At 40.4% G+C, this 19,258-nt stretch overlaps 1 protein-coding gene across 2 annotated transcripts in view; it reads right to left on the reverse strand.

The window, feature by feature from the left end:
• SDK2 (sidekick cell adhesion molecule 2) overlaps positions 1-19,258 on the reverse strand; it is a 434,613-nt gene that overhangs the window by 239,490 nt on the left and 175,865 nt on the right. The gene's annotated exons all lie outside the window — the stretch shown is intronic.

The raw sequence follows: 19,258 nt of genomic DNA on the forward strand, positions 1-19,258 counted from the left end.
AGTTGGATTAAAGGGTCTCCTTTCTTTTTTTTAATTTTTAAAATTAAAAAAATTGTTTTCAGTTTTCAACAATCACTTCCATAAGTTTAAAATTTTCTCTCCTTCTCTCCCCCCTCCCTCCCCAAGATGGCATACAATCTTATATGGGTTCTACACATACATTCTTATTAAACACATTTTCACATTAGTCATATTACATAGGAGAATTAAAATGAATGGGAAAAATCTTAAAAAAAAACTCAAACAAAACAAAACATAAGAGAAAATAGTCTACTTCATTCTGCATTCTGATTCCATAGTTCTTTTCTTGATGTGGATAGCATTTTGCATCACGAGTCCTTTGGGAATGTTTTAGGTCCTTGCATTGGTATGAAGGGCTAAGTCTATCACAGTCCTCGAACACTGTGACTGTTACTGTGTATAATGTTCTCCTGGTTCTGCTAATTTCAATCAGCACCAGTTCATATAAATCTTCCTAGGTATTTCTGATGTTGGCTTGTTCATCATTTCTTATAGCACAATAGTATTTCGTTGCATTCATATACCACAATTTGTTCAGCCATTCATCAGTTGATGGGCAGACCCTCAATTTCCAGTTATTGGCCAAAGGGTACTTTGGTACTTCTTTCTACCAGAAAACAGCACAATTCCCTCCTTCTAATCCAGTCTATTAAGTTCTTTTTGCAACCTCCTGAAAGCTATACTCCCTTTCCCTACCCATTTCAACAGGACAATAAGGATCACAGGCTCAGAGATCATCAAACTCAACTCATTCACTTTACAGATGAGGGCATGGAGCCTGGGAATTATTCAGGCACTTGTCCAAGGGTCACAGGATTCTAGGGTTAAAGACCTAGAGCGAGAGGGACCTCTCAAGCCATATAATCTAAACCCATCATTTACATTTTTAATTCTATTTTTATTCTGAACTTAATAAACACCAAAGTAAATGGCCATTCCCATCTACCTAGTAGAACAGAAAAACATGATTGTACAGGAAACTATATTATATATAGTTTGCTTTTCATTTTAAGTATGTGGTAAGTTCAGTTTGTAGGTTTCAAAGCTGTCTCATTTGTCTGTGCTCCTTTTTGACTCTCCTTCAATTCTCTTCTCTTCATTAAACAAAAAAAGATGCTTCATTGACATGACTCCCTTTTTTTCCTTTCTTTTTATTTATTTAATTTTCTTTTTATTGCTAAGATTCCTCATCTTTATTCTCAGGGGGGAATGGCATTTCCCTTGAATTCTTCAGTCATCTGGAGAGGTAGGGCACCATAAGAGGACCAGGGGTTAGACCAGAGGAAATCCAGAGATGATAGTAACAGAGTTGGAGAAGGAATGGGCCTTAGTGACTGACTACCCCAACTCCCTTATTTACAGCAGAGAAAACAAGTCTACAGTGGTTAAGGGACTTTCCCAGGGTCTTTCCTTTCCTTTCTTTCCTTTAGTTGTTCAGTTGTTTTAGTCATATCTGACTCTTCATGACCCCTTTTGGGGTCTTCCTGGCAAAGATACTGGAGTGGTTTGCCATTTTTTTCTCCAGCTCAACAGGATTAAGTGACTTGCCCAGGGTCATACAACTAGTGTCTGAAGGCAGGTCTTCCTGACTCCGGGCATGGTGCTCTATCCACTGTACCACTTAGCTGCCTTTCTTTTCCTTATCCCTGTTATCCTTTGCCCTCTCACCGCCCCACCCCACCACTCAGAAAAAAAAAGTAAAACAAATGTAGCCAGTGAAATAAAACACATTCCTTCATTTTAACTCATTCATTTTACAGATGAGGAAACTGAGGCCCACAAAGTTTAAGTGATTTGTCTAAGGTCACACAGGTGGAAAGAACCAGGATTCAAACCCAAGTTCTCCGACTCCAGTTCCAATATTTTTGTTCACTGCATCATGTTTTCCTCTTAGCTCAATGGCTCCAATCCTGTGGGAATTCAGTTTTTCAAAATACAGAAAATTAAGGATCCTGAATGAAGAGGGGGCAGAGGATTTTATGAGACATCTAACTCACTATTCCCAATTCAAGAGAGCTCATTACATTTTAGGGGTTTTAGACCTCCTCAGCAGTCTCTTCTTGGGATCAAAGAACTTTGATCCATTGAACTGTATGAAAACAACATACTTAACAGATTCCTTCCCAAGAATGATGATACCTTTGGTCTTCTCTACCCTGATTCCTTTTTGGGAGATGCAGACTGGCCATCTCAATCCTAGTCTTTATCTTTCTCTGTTTCCTACACTGCCCCGTCCCATTTTTGGAAGGCCTGAGACCACCCACTAAGTGGTGGTCAGATCATCTGTTGTATCAGTGAGATGACTCTGTTGTCCATCGCTCCTGCAGATCTCAGCTCTTGCTGTAGCTAAAAGCAAAGTCACTGCAACCCCCTCTGACATGACTGAGTTAGCCCCTGTCGAGCACATGCTCCTTGCCACTGGAGATAATGCAATTCTGGCCCCGAATCTGTCTCCCTCTCTGCTGACATCCTTCAACAGATGGCAGACAGTGCGACTTGTTAGGATAACAATGTTAGTTTGCAAATGAAGCTGTAGGGCCCCTAGCTCTCTAGTTCTCTCTCCCCTCCCTCTTTTTTCTTGGTCAGAGAGAGGAAGGAAAAGTTATCAAGTCTTAACAAAAGAGTGGGAAAGAGAGAATGTGAAGCAAAGAGAGGAATGGCAGAGGTGGACCCAGGCAGATCACTTCACTGCCTGTCCCCAGTAGTGGTGATGAGGAGAGAACTTCCCACCATTTCCCATGTGGCAGTGGGGGTGAGTGGGGCGGTGGAAAAGTTACAATGAAAGTAACTCCCAATGGTGAGGAGTCAAGGAGGAGAAGGATCTGTCCTTCACTTTTTTTTTTTTTGGCTCAGTACAGGTAACTCAAGGAAACATTAATAAGCAAGGTCAAGTCAACAAACATTTATTAGGCATGTGCTAGGTGCTGAAGATACAAAAAAATGAAATAAGATAGTCCTGGTGCTCAAGGATCTCAAAATCTATTAGAAGACTAGATAAAGTTGAAAGATCCTAGGAATGTCTTAGAAAGGATCTAGTCAGGGGCAGCTAGGTGGTACAGTAGATAGAACACTGGCCCTGAAGTCAGGAGGACCTGAGTTCAAATGTGACCTCAGAAACAAGCTGTAAGACTCTGGGTGAGTCACTTAACCCTGACTGCCCTTAAAAGGAAAAAAAAAGGATCCAGTCAAATTGCTATCCAAATTCGGAATCCTGTATCTACAACAAGCAGGACAAACAACCTCTGCTTGAATACCTTCAGTTACAGGGAACTCATTATCCCCACCTGAAGGTAACCCATAGCATTCAGGGGCAACAGTGACTACTAGAAAGATGTTCCCTTATCTATAAAGTTCATCCACTAGTTCTAGTTCTGTGCTCTTGCTATTATTAAAGAAGGTTCCACACCTACCCATGATAGGGCCACCCTCAATTGGTCAGTGAGCTCTCTTGAATTCTGGAACTCTCCACTGAACAGTAAAAGGAGTTTGCCTTCTTGGAATGGGCAAAAGAGCTATGGAGAAGAGTGAGAAGGAAGGGCATTTGGGTGACTCTCAAGATTGGGAAGGAATAGATATGGAATCTGTGTCAGACTGGTCTGCCAGCTGTGGCTGGCCAGATGTTCAAGGGAGCAGAAAAGAACATGGCAGCCACTTTGGGAGAGGTTGATTGGGGTTTTTGTGGGCTCTGGGGAATTCTTCCCTGGCTCTCCTTCACCTTCTCAGCTAACTGTCTATTTATTCCAGGGGTGGGGAACCTCCAGGCCACATATGGTCTTCTAGGTCCTTGGGTGAGGCCTTTTGACTGAGTCCAAGTTTTATAGAACAAATCCTTTCATTAAGGGGATTTGTTCTGTGAAGTTTGGATTCAGTCAAAGTACCATTCTTGAGGATCTAAAAGGCCACATGTGGCCTCAAGGCTGCAGGTTCCCCACCCCTGGGCTGTCTTCCATAACCCTAGAAGCTCTCCAGTTTGTTCTATTAGGAACTGCTCCGAAGGTGGGAACTCTCAGCTCCTCTCCTGGTGGGTTCTAGGGTCTGAGAGGAGAGAATAGTGTGGAGAGGGAGGAGGAGGTGATGGGCATACATTTACTAAGGAAAATGATGTATTGAGGCAAACTCCACTTTCAACTGAACAAATAGGAGCTTTTCCTACTTCAAAGGCACATTCGTATTCCCTGGCAGCTTTCAAGAACCCTTTGAATCCGTTTTTAAAAACCCTGCTTTCATTCCTGTCATCACTTGTTTGTTTTAAAACAATAATATTCTCAACCCCCAAAGTGATTAAATCCCCTCGATATGGGGAATGACTTCATGCCAGGAACAGTCAGAGGTAGGCATGCAGACACAGACACACACAGACAGGTTCCCCTCCTCCTCTCCTAATGCATACACGTGCACAGTCGCACACGTGCGTGTGAACACACACACATACACACACACATGAAACCCACAAACACTATTAGCCTTTGCAAACTTGCCTGCTGGGCAATTTGCTCCCAGGTAAACACTGATATTTTATTTATCTGGCATGAGGGGAGTAGGCAGAAAGCTGAAATTGTCCATATCTGTATCTCAGACTCACTGTGTCCAAGCAAACAAAGAGGGGGAGGTAGTTTGTTCTCAGGAAATCCAAGGTTATGCTAGCAAGTGTCTATACTTCCCTATCAGTGCCCCTCTCCCATCCTCTCAGTGAAGTTGGTTTATACCAGAATCTACAAAAGTAATCTCTCTTCTGGGGGCCAGGGAGAGAAGGTGTACCTTAGGGCTGAGTAAAACCATGAATTTTTCCAGGATGAGCTGGTTCAGCTCAGAAATACATGGGATACAGATGTTAAAAAGGAAGAAGACAAGTATTTACCAAGCACCCTACTATGTGCAGGCATTATGCTAAGCTCTCTGCAAATCTCATTTGAGTTTTAGCATAACCTTGGATGGTAGGTGTTATTATGATCCCCACTTTACAGATGAGGAAACTGAGGCAGGTGTTAAACGGCTTGTCCAGAGTCACACAGTTAGTAAATGTCTGAGGTCACATATGAACTCAGATTCTTCTGACTCCAGACTTAGGGCTCTATCCGTGGTACCAACTTGTGCCTCTATACCACTTAGCTGAGGATGGGGTGGGAGTTGTTCAATCATATCCAACTCTTTGAGACCCAATGGACCATACTGTCCATGAGATTTTGTAGGCAAAGGTACTGGAGTGGTTTGCTATTTCCTTCTCCAGTGGATTAAGAAAGTTAAGTGATTTGCTTTCAAGGCCATATTTGAGCTTGGGTCCAAACACAAACCCAACACTCAATCCACTGAGCCATCTAGCTGCCCTCCAGGGTGGGAGTACAGAACACCAAAGCTGGGTTGGGGTAGAACCATTGTTGGTAGTAAGGGAGCAGGATTAAATTTCTGGTTCCTGCCAAACTGTAAGGGACTTGAATGCAGCTGGGTGATGGACTGGGTACTCACTTGGAAGCCCATCACTTGTTGTCTGCAGGGTACTGAATTTTTCAGCTATAGCAAAATCTTGAAAATTATCTATTAAATTATAGAGGGGTCATAATGTGTGTATGTGTATATGTAATATTCATGTCACTGTAATCAGAGATTTGGTTAAATTCTGAAGATTTGTTAAATTGGTACTATGTGCTGGGGCAACTAGGTGGCACAGTAGATAGAATATTGAGTCTAGAGTCAGGAAGACTCCTCTTCCTGAGTTCAAATCCAGCCTCAGACACTTACTAGCTGTGTGACCCTGGGAAAGTCACTTCACCCTGTTTGCCTCAGTTTCCTCATATGTAAAATGAGCTGGAGAAGGAAATGGCAACCACTTTGCCAAGAAAACCCCAAATGGAGTCATGAAGAGTAGGACACAACTGAACAAACAGCAACAACTATGTGCTGGATATTAGGACTACAAAGATAAATGAAATGGTCCTTACCCTCAAGTATATTACATTTTACTGGGGATATATAAAACGTGCATAGATTAGAACATGCGGAGTAATTTCAGGTGCAGGACATGTAAGTGTGCCTTTATCTAGGCTTTATCTGGGCCTTTATCTCCTAAAGTGTGGTTCAGTTCTTTTGGCTTTATTCTTATTTATAAAATCAGGCATCAGACTCAATGACCTCAAATGCCACTTCTAACTCTACGTCTGTGATACTAACACCGTATGTACATTTGGACACAAGGCGTGTAATATTCAAATGAGACCTCAAGTGTGCAAAACAGTCCTTGATTTTATAGTTAATGGTTCAGATTCTGTGAAGTAGGATGTTGATAAAGCCACTTTCAAAGAGAGAGAGATTGTCATATTACTTTTCTGCTAAGTAACCTCCCTTGGTCTGAGAGGTTGTGAGATTATTGTTCACAAGGGATGATTTTTGGAAGGTCTTTCCCCTCTTGAGCTCTTGTGATCTTTCTTCCCTCTGTACTCTGTTAATACGAATGCTTCAAGAGTGAGGATAGTTCAGGGAATCCTGATATAAGGCCCTTTGAATGATGCCCCCACAAAAGTCCCTAACTTCCCAATTCCTCAGTCTTTTCAACTCCCATGCCTTACTCCTGTACTTCCTCTTATTTACACACAGGGGATGATTATACCCTTGATCTTTCCATCACCCGCAAGGGCTCCACTGCTATATTCAAAAGTTCCAATAGCCTTTTATCAGTTCATAATCTACAATTCCATATCTCTCCATTTCCTCCCCTAAATCTATTCACTGTCCTCACCATGATGTCCACTTCCTTCATGCTTTGATACTCTCCCAGGCCATCACCCACATGCTAACCTCACTTTCCATTCCTTCTAACCTTGACCTTATAGTTATCTAATTAATTTCTACACTGTCTTCTGCTCCTGCATCTTCTGTCCTGAGGTGCCACTGATGCTCATACCTTGTCAGTTCCTAACTCTGGATTATTCCCACCATCTGCCTCCTCTATTTGTAATCACAAATTGCTAAACAGAGTTGGAGGAGATCATATGACCAAGTTACTGAGTCGGAGACAAATTTTTGTTAACTAATCTCATCAAGATATGATAATCCTTTTATATCTCCCTAATTGATTCCCTACTCCACTAATCACAAGGATGTTCCAAGTCTTCCACATCATTTCTCCCTCTAGGCTGAGGACCTCTCACCATATTTTCCACCCAAATATTTTTTTTTCTTAAAAATTGTTTTTTTTTTTACATTCATCTAATTTTTTTGAGTTCCAAATTCTTTCCTTCCCTCCAAACCCTCCCCCATTCATTGAAAAAGTTAGCAACATATCAATTATACATGTGGAATCATGCAAAACATATTTCCATATTAGCTATGTTGCACAAATTATTATTACTATTAGCTATTAGTTGCAAAAAAAATCAAGAAAAATTAAGTGAAAAAATTATTTGCACTCAGAGTTCATCAGTTTTCTCTCTCTGGAAATAGACAGCATTTTTCATTAAGAGTCCTTCGGAATTGCCATGGATCACTTGGACACAGATTGATCATAGTTAGTCATTACAATATTGTTGTTACTGTATACAGTGTTCTCCTGGTTCCACTCCTTTGCTTTCATCGATTCATGTCTTCCCAAGTTTTTCTGAAACCACTCCCTTTGGCATTTCTTATAGCACAAGAATATTCAATCATAATCATATACCACAACTTGTTCAGTCATTTTCAGAAATTGCCGGACATTCCCTCAATTTCCAATTCTTTGCCTCCTCAAAAAGAACTACTATAAATATTTTTGTACATATAGGTCCTTTTCCTTTTCCTTTGATCTTTCTTTGATCTACGTAGTATTGATATTGACGGGTCAAAGGATACACACACACACACACACACACACACACACACACACACACACACACACACACAGAGTTTTGTAGCCCTTTGGGCATGGTTACAAATTGTTCTCCAGAATGGGATAGTGAAGTAAAGGCGAAATGGTTGAATTACTTCACAGCTTCATCAACAGTGCATTAATGTCTCTATCTTTTCCACATCCCTTCCAGCATTTATCATTTTCCTTTTCTTTCATGTTAGTCAATCTGATAAGTGTGAGATGGTACCTCAAAGGTGTCTGAATTTGCATTTTTCTAATCAATAGTGATTTAGAGCATTTTTTCATATGACTATAGAAAGCTTTGATTTCTTCATCTGAAAATTTCATGTTCATTTCCTTTGACCATTTATCAATTACTTTCTCTATACTTTGTTGAGGACATTAAGTCTATTTGCCATGGGATCCCTCTTTTCGCTTTCTCCTTATCTCATACTTCATACTCTCTTGACATCATTTTTTGATCTCTCCTCCTTTACTCGAAACTTTGATGAAGAAACAAGCCTTCTCTCCATGGCCAGACCTCTCCTCTCTTTTCCAAAACATTACTCCCACAGACATACCCTCTTTTTCTCTAATCTTCAATCTCTCCCTGTCTATTTGTTCCTTCCCTGATACTAACAAACACACTTAGATATCCCTCATCCTTAAAAAACAAAACAAAAACCCCTTCATTAGATCCCTACCACCTCCTTAAGCTATTTCTTTTTTCTTTACCAACCAATTTTGTAGAAAAACTACACCCATTTCCCCTACTTCCTCTCCTTTCACTGACCTCTCATCCCTTTGCAATTTGGTTTTCCAACCCATCACTCAATTGAAACTGCATTCTCCAAAATACTAATGAATGGTCTCTTAATTGCAAAATATGATGGTCTTTTCTTCTCCTCCTTGCCTCTCTGCAGTAAGGGATATTATTGACCACCTTCTCCTCCTAGATACGCTTTCTTTTGGGTTTTTATGATGCTGCTCCCTTTTGGTTCTCCCCTTACATGTCTGACTATTTCTTCTCAATCTCCTTTACCGAATTACCATTCATACTGAACTTGTTAACTGTGAGTGTATCCCAAGGCTCTGTCCTGGGTACTCTTTTCTTTGCACACTTTCTTACTTTGTGAACTTATAAGCTTCCATGGGCTTAATTATCGTCTCTCTCTAGATGATTTCCAGAGTTATAGCTCTCCAGCCCTAGGCTCTCTTCTGAGCTCCAGTTGCACATCAACTATCAGATATTTCAAACTGGATGTTCCATAAAACTGAACTCATCATGTTTCCACTCAAACCTGCCTCCCTTTTAAGCCCTATTTCTGTCAAGGATCATCTTTTTAGTCATCCACACATTATCTCTGAGTCCTCACTCTTCCTCTCTGTACATATCTCATCACTTGCCAAATCTTGTCATTTTTCTTTCGATGATATCCTTCCTCCTCTTCTTTCTGTTCCCAAAGCCACCTGCTCTATGCCCTCCCCTGTCTATTGCAATAGCTTCCTAATTAGTTTTCCTGCCTCAAGTATCTTCCCCTTCAATCTATCTGCCAAACAGTTGCCCAAGTGATTTTCCTAAAGTGAAGGTCTGATGGTGTTGAGCCACTACAATGTTGATAAACTACAATGGTGCTCTATTGCTTTTAGGATCAAATATAATCTCTTCTGTTTAACCTTTAAAATCCTATTTATCTAGCCAAACAGCCCACTCATAATGAAAATTTGTAGTGTGCTGCCTAATGCAATCCTATGCACAAACATTCTGTAACCAGCTCTTATCTACTAACAATGTGGTGAAGGGAAACCTTTCTGATTAGCTGAGGAGTCAAAACTGAGCTCATTCAAAAGGCTCCCACTTCCCAAAGCAAGGACTCAGCATCGTTCATGCCTGGTTATATTCAAATAAAGATGCAAGGACAAATACCTCACCAAGGAGATCTCTATCTCATATGGCTCATAAGGGCAGGGTCTTATTGTTGCTTCTATCTCTGTTGTGTCCATTCTTTCTTTCTCTTAGGTAAAGAAGACTGGGGAAGGCTACAGTCTTTTGAGCTTTGAAAAGTCAGAATGTCAAGCAGAGGTCTGAGAGACAGAGCCCATGTTGATTTTTATGGCCAATGAGCCCAGCATCAAGATCCTAAGGAACAATCTGAAGGGCCCAGTCTGGTGGTAGTTGAGATTAAGAATCACTCAGAACCTGTGTTGCATTTGGAGCAAACCTGGCAGGCAAATGCTATGTAGAAACTGCCATTAAGTTTGAGCCCACTCTCCCCAGGAACAAAAGTAATATAGGTAGAGTATACTCCCATTGAGGGGAAATATTTATTACTTCTGTCCTTGTTATGTCCTCAAAATAAATAACCCTTTGTAAAAGCTAATTGAATTAACTAGTTAAATGGAACTAGAGTGCTAATCATTAGCACTTAACATGAGATAAAAATAATGAAATGGGACTTTAAGCCCCTTCCTTCCTTCCTTCCTTCCTTCCTTCCTTCCTTCCTTCCTTCCTTCCTTCCTTCCTTCCTTCCCTCCCTCCCTCCTTCCTTCTCTCCCTCTGTTCACACAGGGAATCATACCCTTGGATACTCTGCCCAAAGGAATACAAATTCTGATCAGTGAAACCTCACAAGATATCTTGGGATTTTCTGCCCAGATTTCTTTGTTAAGTACCATGCCTTAAATCAAAATCTCTCTGACTCTAATTGATTGGCCAATAATAGGCCAACGGTTACTGTTTGGGCTCTGATGGCTCAAAGTAAGTATAAATAGCAATGATTTTGCCAGAAACACTGCGGGTCTTCTCCTTCCAGACTGGTTTTTTTTCATTAGGGAAAAGAGGTCATTCTTTGCCTTATTTCTTCTTACCTAACCTTAATCACTGAATGGGAGTTGCCCCAGACAAACTGAGACCTGGGAAAGACCTTAACTTAAAAAGGCCAAGGTCTCCTACTAAATCTAGGGCCATCTCCAGTCATCCTGATCTATATCTTGCCATAGAACCCAGTTGTCTCTGGAGGAGACAGTGAGGTTGGTTGACTTTGCACAGCTCTGCCTCACTTAAATCCAATTCACTTGAAGTCATGACAGTATGGTCCTCTTTGAGAACAAAAGCCAAGCCACAAGAGTATTGCCTTCACCTCCAGAGCAACCCCAGAAGCCTAAGGGAAAACATAATCAGCCTTGCTCTGTGACAGCATCATTAAACATATTGCCTTCATGAATTCTGCACTTCAGAAGAACTGGCCTTTTTCTTCCTCCTTCCTCCTTCCATCTCCTGACTCCGGGTCTTTGCATTGGCTGGGTGGCATGCTTGGAATGAACTTCCATCTCACTGCTGCCTCTAATCCTAGTTCCTTCAAAATTGTGCTAAATCAACACATTTTACATAAAATTTTTCACGATCTCAGCAGCTGCAATTTACATTGATATTTTGTTTATATTTATATACATGTTATCTCCATGGATAGGACATAAGCTACTTAAACCCAATTATTTCATTTTGTTTCTGTATTCCCAATGTCTAGTATAGTGACTGATGTAATAAATACTTGTTGATTGATTGATGAAAAGGCTTTCAGAGGCAAGGAGTGAAGGGTCTTCCCTTAGGTCTAGATTTCTTTTTAATTTTCTATGACAAGCATGGGGCTTGTGGGCTGTCTTTTTTTTTTCTTTGATTTTCCACTAACTACTCCCATTATCATCTTCAGATACCAGGCTCTTGGGGCTAAATGGCCCCATAGGGAAGCTAATGTCAATTTTTTTCCCTTTAAGAAAAATAATCTAATTTTTTATTTTTATTTTTTTGAGGGAAAGCCCAACGGGTTCTTTCTGTACCATCCTATAGTTCTTTCTTGGCACAAACCAATTTCCTAGAAAAGCTCTTTCCTTGGATCTTGTGGCTTTTCCTTAGGGAAAATTGAGGAAGGAGTGCCGGGGGACAGGAAGAGGAGGAGAGTGATAATGAACGTACATATACTCTATGTTGTTAGAGGATGGGCTTATGTGTGTGAGAATGCATGAGGGTGTTGGGGATAAGAGAGGAGAACAGAGTAAATGCCTCTGCTCATTGTCATTTTGGAAAGGGGAGAATCAGAGCCATCCTAATTCTCTGAGACGTGCTCTAAGGGGTACCAGATACAAAAGACTTATTTTCCCAATTATGAGAAGTAAAATGCTCCCTCCTCCCCAGTCCAATTCTCATTCATTTCTTAGAATTCTTGACAATTGAACAGGAGTCTGAGAAGTCCAAACTTTCAAATAAGAGGGAAACATTTCTGTTGGATACCATCACCCTCCTGCTACGAGAGAATTGCACTCTAGCCTCTGACCTTTGGTTTTCATGTCATTTACAAATTATTTACAAAAATTTCATTAAATGTCTACAAGCACTGGAGCTAGCCAACAGGGCGGATCAGTAGTGGGACAGGACACAGAATTTTATATTCAGAAAGTACGTGAAGTAGGTAGGAGAGGAGAATGTGGAAGACAGTGACCTCCAGAGTGAAGTGGATGAGGAGGGAGGCCAATCCTGGACTAGAAGTCATGCCTGTCTGGATGCTGGTATTGTTGTACAATGCCATGATCACCCTACTCCAGTTAATGGTCTGCCTTCCCAGTTGCATAATATTCCCTCCAAATTTTCTGTGCCTAAATGGTCCTATTGGGTTGGCCCAACCTAGGAAAACAACTGAGTATATAACCAGCTAAACACCACCAATGAAATACAAAATATTGGAACTAGAAGGGACTTTGAAGATCACTGAATTCAACTTCCTCTTTTTGGAGGTGTGTGCCTATTTGTACAGAGTTTCCCAGTGAGGAAGATGCCTCTACCAATGTATATCTGCAAATGCTCTGCAATCTGTGATCCTAGAGAATTGCTTGAGTTATTGAGAGGTCACATAGCATCCTCAGCCACAGAGCCAGTATATGTTCCACCTCCTCATTTTTTAAGATGAGAAAACATACCCAGAAAGGGGAAGTGACTTTCCTAAGGTCACCCCGACAGTGGCATAACCAGTACTTAACCTTAGGTCTTCTGACTACAAAGTGGCAATCCCCCTACCCACCCACCCATTACCCAAATGTGTGTCTTCTAGCCAGGGTATCATATCAATATCACAAAAGGGGCATGGGAAAAGATGGTAGGGATCTTCTTCTTTGATCTAGCTGGAAGACGCCCAATGTACAGGATTGTGCATTATAGGATCATTAAATGTCTGAGCAACGGGCTGCTAACCCAGGGGATGTTGTTACTAATATGTCTCAGACACTTGTAGCCACCACCTTGAGAACTTAAACCTTTTATTTTTGTTAGCCCGAAGGCCCGGGTACCCAAAAGGTTTTTGATGGGAACAGAAGTCTGGTTTGGGTGCAGATGAAAAAGCCTCTGCCTTCGCTTCCCCAAGGACAACTCAAGACTTTCAACTCCATGCAGCTTACTAGGTGTGGTTTTTAGAACTGTTTTGCACTCTTATGGTAAATTAGTATAGTGGGCAGTGAGCACCTAAGAATCAGAAAGATCTGGGTTCAAGCTCCTCTGCTGGAGAAAGAATAATTTCTCCTCTAGAACCGCAGACATGCCCACAGGGAAAGTCGGACCGTAAAGGTGTGGGTCATATACAAACTTTTCAGAGGCTCCCCATCTGACTTAACAGTCAAGATGCTCCAATCTGGCCCTCTTAGCTACCTTACCTATCTAGCCTTATCACGTTATTCCCTTTCATGTACTCTACACTTCAGTCAAACTTGACTAACTTGTAATTTTCTGATCTCAATATTTCCTTTCCCACTTCTGTGTCTTTGCAAAAACCACCTCAAGGTCCTTGTTTCCACCTGTTAAAATCTTCCTATCTCTTTCAAGCATTAGCTCAGGTACTATTTTCTCCATGAATCTGTTTCTAATCTCTCACTGTTCCCAGTCAGGAGATCTTGTCTTCCTTAAATCTCAGTTAACACTGTTTGGACTTCTATCATGCTTTAATTTGTATAGGCGACTTATCTTTCCCAGGGGACTTAAACATATGTATTGATGTTTGCTAAACTACCCTAAGTTGGCAGTTTCTAAATCTACTCAGTTCTCATGAAGGGCAGCTAGGTGGTGCAGTGGGTAGAGCACCAGTGCAAGAGTCAGGAGGACCTGAATTCAAATCTCACCTCAGACACTGGACACTCACTAGCTGTGTGACCTTGGGCAAGTCACTTAATCCCAGCTGCCTCATCCTGGGTCCTCTCCAGTCATCCTGATGAATATCTGGTCACTGGATTCAGATGGCTCTGGAGGAGAAGTGAGGCTGGTGACCTGCACAGCCCTCCCTCACTCAAAACAAACTCAAGTGCAAGTCATGTCATCATTTCTCTGGCATGGTCTTCTTTAGCAATGAAGGACTAACACACACACACAGTTCTCATGACCTGTTTCTTCACTCCACCTAAGCTACACACAGAGGTAGTTATACCCTTGATCTTGCCAATACCCGCAAGTGTTCCACACTCATATTCTTGAACTCTAACATTCCTTTATCTGATCATAATATTTTATTATGCCAACTTTCCCTCTGCCTTATGAACCCTGTCCTCTGTTCTCACTATGACCTCTCATCTTATTGCCCCATGCCACACTTTCTTAACCTTCCTAATCATGATGCCTCAGTGAATCAGTTAACTTTACAGAGTCCTCTACACTAAAACTTCTGGTTGTCTTGTCTTATTGCAGATCAAATCTTGCCAGATCTTGGATTACTCCTACTATTTTTTTCTACTTCTATTCCTTCACTTCTGAATATAGCTGTAGAAAATTAAAAAAAAAAATCTGCTCATTAGATCCACTACAAATTTATATTACATTATCTCGATGGACCTTTATAGTAGCAATGCAATCCTTTTATACCTCCCTATACTATCCTGCCCATCACGGTGGCTTTTCCAAACGTTTTCATTCCTTCTCAACCCTCCATATCACCCTTGCCCTGACCTCACATTTCACCGAAAAATTGAAGCCATTAGCTGAGAAGCCCCCCTTTTCCCCTCCTCCTCATCTCACATCATTCAGACATGTTTTGTTTCATATTTCCTCTTTTACCTTTGTCTTGAATGAAGGGCTGGTCTTTTTCCTTACCAAGACAAATAACTCTAGGTGAACCTTTGGTATTATTCCCTGCTATTTCCTCCAGTAGATTGCTTCTACTATCATCTCCACTCTTTATAATCTTCCGTCTCTTCCTATCTACTTCCTATTTCCTTTCTTGCACCCTACAAGCACACCAATGTCTCCCCCATTCTTAATGAACTATCACTCGGTTGTACTATCCTTGAAATCCTTCAATATTTTCCCTCCCCTTCTTGGCTAACCTCTTTGAGAGAATAGGTGCCCCACCTTTCTTTCTTCTCATTCTCTTCTAAAACATTGGCAGTCTAGCATCTGACCTCATCATTCAACTGAAACTCTAGTCTCCAAAATTATCAGTGATATCTTAATTCACAAAATTAATGGCTCATCCTTCCTGACCTGTACAGCCTTTGATGCCGTAGATGATCAACATATCTCCTTGAATACTCTCTCCTCTCTAGGTTCTTGGTTTCTCTTGGTTCTCCTCTTACTTTTCTGACCATTCCTCAGTACCTTCTGCTGCATCTTCATTCAGATCATGCCTACTACCTTGGGTTCCCCCAGTGTTCTGTCCCAGGCCCTCTTCTTTTTTTGCTTTATACTCTCTTGCTTCATTAGGTCCCATAGGTTCAATATTCTCTGTATAAAGAGGATTTTTCAGATTTACATTTCCAACCCTAATCTCTCTCCTGGGTCCACATTATCAATTGCTTTTTGGACATCTCAGCTGAATATTCTATAGTCCTCTCAAACTCAACAACTCTTCCCCCCACAGACTCCTCCAACAATACCTCATTATCTTTTTCCCTATATGTTCTTCTGAATTTCCATACTCCTCTTGAGGCCACCACCATCCTCCAGTCCCTCAGACTCACAATTGTGGTGTCATCCTTGACCCCTCTTTTGTAATCACTCTACATGTGCAATTTATTGCCAAGTTTTATCATTTCTGTCTTCATTAATACCCCTCATAGATGTTAATTTTCCTAGATTCACACATCTGTCACCCAAGTGTAGACCCTTATCATCTCCCTCCTGGACTACTGCAATAGCCTTCCAATTGGACTCCCTCTCTCATGTCTCCCATCTCTCACTCAGCTACCAAAGCACAAATTTTCCTAAAGTGCACGTCTATGTCACCCCTCCCCTCTCCCCCACTTCTATTCCCACCCCCACTCTCACTCAGTAGATTCCATTGGCTCCATATTACCTCAAGGATCAAATATAAAATTTTGTTTGGCATTTAAAATCCTTTACAACCTGGTTCCACATCCTACTTTTCTGGTTTTATACTTAATCCTCTTTCATTCATTCTATGTTCTAGCTACATTAGCTTACTTAACTATTGCTCCATTCTGTGCCTTTTCACTAGTTGCCTCCATGTCTGGAATAATCTCCCTCCTCATCCTCATCTCCTAGCTAAAGACTCAACTCAAATCCCACTTTCTGCAAGGAGGCCTTTTTTTGGCCTCCTTTGTTCCCTTTCTCCACCCACTGCCTTCTCTGTGAGATTACTTTTCAGTTAAACTATAAATATATTGTACGTACATAATCATTTGCTTGTCTTCTCCCATTAAATTGTGAATTCTTTGAGGAGAGTATGTCTTTGCCTTTCTTTGTATTCTCAATGCTTAGCACAATTCCTGGCATACAGAAAGCACTTATTAAATGCTTGTCAACTGACTAAGTTCCTGGAAGCCAGAGATCCTGTCAAATTTCATCTTTACATCCCCAGAACCAAGCATGGAGCTTCACACAGAGTAGTCTTTTCTTAAATGAGCATTTAATTGGACTGAGTTAAGACAGAACAGAGGCAGGATGGTGCCCTGGAGTAGAAGATCTAAAATAAACGTACAATAATCATCAGCCTTTATGCACATTACTAACAAAATCCATCAAGAGGAAATAGAAAAGGAAGCACCATTCAAAATAACTACAAAATGTATAAAATATCTGGAAGTCAATCTACCAAGACACATTCAGGATATACACAAGTACAACTACAAACCACTGTTTTCAACGATAAAGGAAGAGATAAAATCGAAAAGACAGAAAATTTCATTATTGGGCTGTTCCAATAAAATACAAATGTTATTATTTAAATTAATTTACAGGTTTAGTGCTATACTAATCAATCTATCAAGGGATTACTTTATGGAATTAGATACCATAAAAATAAAATTCATTTGCAATAACAAGATGACAAAGAATCTCAAAGGAAATAAGAGAAACAATAGAAAGGAGTGGGACCTGGTAGTAAGTTTCAAACTGAGCTGTAAGCAGTAATCATTAAAACTATTCGGCCTCAAGAAAAGGACAGCTAGATGGCGCCATAGTGCACAGAGTGCCAGACCTGGAGCCATGAAGACTTATTTTGCTGAGTTCAAATCTGACCTCAGACGCTTATTAGCTGTGTGATCCTGGGCAAGTAACTTAATTGTATTTGCCTTGGTTTCCTTATCTGTAAAATGGAATAGACAAGGAAAGGGCAAACTACTCCAGTATCTTTGGCAAGAAAACCCCAAATGGGGCCATGAAGAGTCAGATACCACTGAAAAATGACTGAACAACAACAAAATAGAAAAGTTAATCAATGAAACAGATTAACCAAAAAAGACAAACACACCCAAACAGTGACATAGTGTTCAATAAACACAAAGACATCAACTACTAGGGTAATGATTCCCTAATTGATAAAACTGCTGAAAACTTGAAAACGGCCTGGGAGAAAACTAACATTTTATACTATATGCCACGATAATCTCCAAATGAATACATAATCTAAATGTGCAATGTACTGATTATATACAGATCTCTCTCTCTTTGTATATATTATATACATATATCATATACCTATATGTACGCACACTAACATATATAAATACATGTATCATGTATATATATATATATATATATAATGTAAAGACATTTAGAAGAGAAGCTAGGAAGATACCTTTCAAAGCTGTGACTAGAGGGAGTATTCTTAACAAATAAAGGATGGAGGTAATCACAGAAAATGAAATTAGCAATTTCAATTAGATAAAATTGAAAAACTTTTGCACAGGAAAAATATGTATAGTTAAAAAGTTAATAGGAAAAATGTCTTTGAAGAAAATTTCTCTGCCAAAGATTTCATAGCTCAGATATTTAGGGACTGAATACAAACATATGTAATAGAGAGAATAATCAGTGAAATCCCAGTTCTTGAAGCTTTACTTAGGCAGATGTATTCTGAGAGGTGGTATCCAAGTAACCAGTGCGTTTGAGGAATCCATTAGATCCACCAGAATGGTCTCACTGATGACTGAAGCTAGTAGTAGCAAAACAGTTCACCTGTGGATTTAACAGTAATTTCATGAGGACAGGGATTGGATCACTGATTTCATTAGTGCATGGAACTTCCTCTACCAATACAAGCTGGCACCTTGTCTGTCTTAGATAATGGCCTAGAGGTTGGTGAGGAGCCATCATAACTGCTATGTGACCTGCTAGATCTAAGCTAGAAGTGTACTAAACTATCTCATTACCTTTGTGTTTTAAGCATGAGAACACTTTCCTGAGGACCATCTCCAGTCATCCTGATGAACATCTGGCCACTGCACCCAGATGGCTCTGGAGGAGAAAGTGAGGCTGGTGACCTTGTATAGCCCTCCCTCATTTAAATTCAATCCACTTGCATGTCATGGCATCACCTCCCTAATGTCATGGGCAAAAGACAAACAACAAGTTAAGGGATCATGTATATAAAAAGGAGTGAATATGCTTCTTGGTTTCATGGCATTGTTTGTAAATGCTCTTCCTATTTTCTCAACAAACACTTTTTTGTAAAAGTTAACTGATGCTAACCAATTGATTAAAGTCATGGAGCATATCAGATGGGGACTTGTGAATGACAGTTATTAGGAGCCACAACCCATCAAGATTACCCTTAGAATTCAGAGGTTCTCGATACCATCCTCATAGGGCAGCACTGGAATGATCTGAGGGGTGGTAGTAGACTCAAGTACAATTGGGGGACATTGCATAAAAATAAGGAAGTGATGGAAACATAAGGAAAGAAGAGAAAAAAATTTCAAAAACCATTTGCATGTTTCATCTTTGTGTAACAGTTAAAGATGTAGTGCTTACATCATTTTCCAAATAAACACACAAAATGCAAGTTATAACTGATCAGCGGTCAAGTGTGCCAACAGGTCTTAATAAGCAAATGTTGCCAGGCAAGCATGTCATGCATTGTCAAGAAGTCCAGCATGCATCGTCAGGAATACGTATGCCTAATGACTTGTTTATAATACAATACTATACATTTA

Source organism: Notamacropus eugenii, chromosome 2 (genome assembly GCF_028372415.1).
Source record: "Notamacropus eugenii isolate mMacEug1 chromosome 2, mMacEug1.pri_v2, whole genome shotgun sequence".
Lineage (NCBI taxonomy): Eukaryota > Metazoa > Chordata > Mammalia > Diprotodontia > Macropodidae > Notamacropus > Notamacropus eugenii.